We start from the raw sequence: 1,562 nt of genomic DNA, 5'->3' as shown, positions 1-1,562 counted from the left end.
GCCATTGCTAAACCTGTTTCTTCCACCATTATTGTTGTTAAAACCTTGTTGAGGTCTTTCTTGATTCTTCCATGAGAAATTTGGGTGATTTCTCCATGAAGAATTATAGGTGTTTCCATAGGGTTCTCCTAGGTAATTCACCTCTTCCATTGAAGGGTTCTCAGGATCATAGGCTTCTTCTTTAGATGAAGCATCCTTAGTACTGCTTGGTGCACTTTGCATTCCAGACAGACTTTGAGAAATCAAATTGACTTGTTGAGTCAATATCTTGTTCTGAGCCAAAATGGCATTCAGAGTATCAATCTCAAGAACTCCTTTCTTCTGATTGGTCCCATTGTTCACAGGATTCCTTTCAGAAGTGTACATGAATTGGTTATTTGCAACCATTTCAATTAGCTCTTGAGCTTCTGTAGGCGTCTTCTTCAAATGAAGAGATCCTCCAGCAGAGCTATCCAAAGACATCTTGGATAGTTCAGAGAGACCATCATAGAAAATACCTATGATGCTCCATTCAGAAAGCATGTCAGAAGGACATTTTCTGATCAATTGTTTGTATCTTTCCCAAGCTTCATAGAGGGATTCTCCATCCTTCTGTCTGAAGGTTTGGACTTCCACTCTAAGCTTACTCAATTTTTGAGGTGGAAAGAACTTTGCCAAAAAGGCATTGACTAGCTTTTCCCATGAGTCCAGGCTTTCTTTAGGTTGTGAGTCCAACCATGTCCTAGCTCTGTCTCTTACAGCAAAAGGGAATAGCATAAGTCTGTAGACCTCAGGGTCTACCCCATTAGTCTTGACAGTGTCACAGATTTGCAAGAATTCAGCTAAAAACTGATGAGGATCTTCCAATAGAAGTCCATGAAACTTGCAATTCTGTTGCATTAGAGAAACTAATTGAGGCTTAAGCTCAAAGTTGTTTGCTCCAATGGCAGGGATAGAGATGCTTCTCCCATAGAAGTCGGGAGTAGGTGCAGTAAAGTCACCCAGCACCTTCCTTGCATTGTTTGCATTGTTGTTGTTTTCGGCTGCCATGGGTTCTTCTTCTTTGAAGATATCTGTTAGGTCCTCTATAGAGAATTGTGCCTTAGCTTCTCTTAGCTTTCGCTTCAAGGTCCTTTCAGGTTCAGGGTCAGCTTCAACAAGAATGCCTTTGTCTCTGCTCCTGCTCATATGAAAGAGAAGAAAACAAGAAAATGTGGAATCCTCTATGTCACAGTATAGAGATTCTTTGAGGTGTCAGAGGAAAAGAAAAATAGAAGACAGAGGTAGAAAATTCGAACTTATCAAAGAAGATGGAGTTTGAATTTTGCATTAAGGAATAGTGTTAGTCCATAAATAGAAGGATGTGAGAAGAAGGGAAGTAATATTCGAAAATTAAGTGAAATATTTTGAAAAACACTAATTAGTTTTCGAAAATAAGAGTGGGAAAGAAATCAAGTGATTTTTGAAAAAGATTTTGAAATTAGAAGTCAAAAAGATTTGATTAAAAACTATTTTGAAAAAGATGAGGTTAAGAAGATATGATTGGTTTTAAAAAGATGTGATTGAGAAAATATGATTTGAAA

At 37.9% G+C, this 1,562-nt stretch overlaps 1 non-coding gene across 1 annotated transcript; it reads left to right on the top strand.

Annotated features, from left to right (window-relative positions):
• Positions 1-516: 516 nt before the first annotated feature.
• LOC130956233 (small nucleolar RNA R71) lies at positions 517-624 on the top strand. Its single transcript, XR_009077043.1, has one exon. It is a non-coding gene; the product is annotated as a small nucleolar RNA R71 (small nucleolar RNA).
• The last annotated feature ends 938 nt before the right edge of the window (positions 625-1,562 follow it).

Source organism: Arachis stenosperma, chromosome 1 (genome assembly GCF_014773155.1).
Source record: "Arachis stenosperma cultivar V10309 chromosome 1, arast.V10309.gnm1.PFL2, whole genome shotgun sequence".
In the NCBI taxonomy this organism is placed as follows: Eukaryota; Viridiplantae; Streptophyta; class Magnoliopsida; order Fabales; family Fabaceae; genus Arachis; species Arachis stenosperma.
Note: the sequence above shows the minus strand (reverse complement) of the source record. Positions and strands in the feature narration are given on the sequence as shown.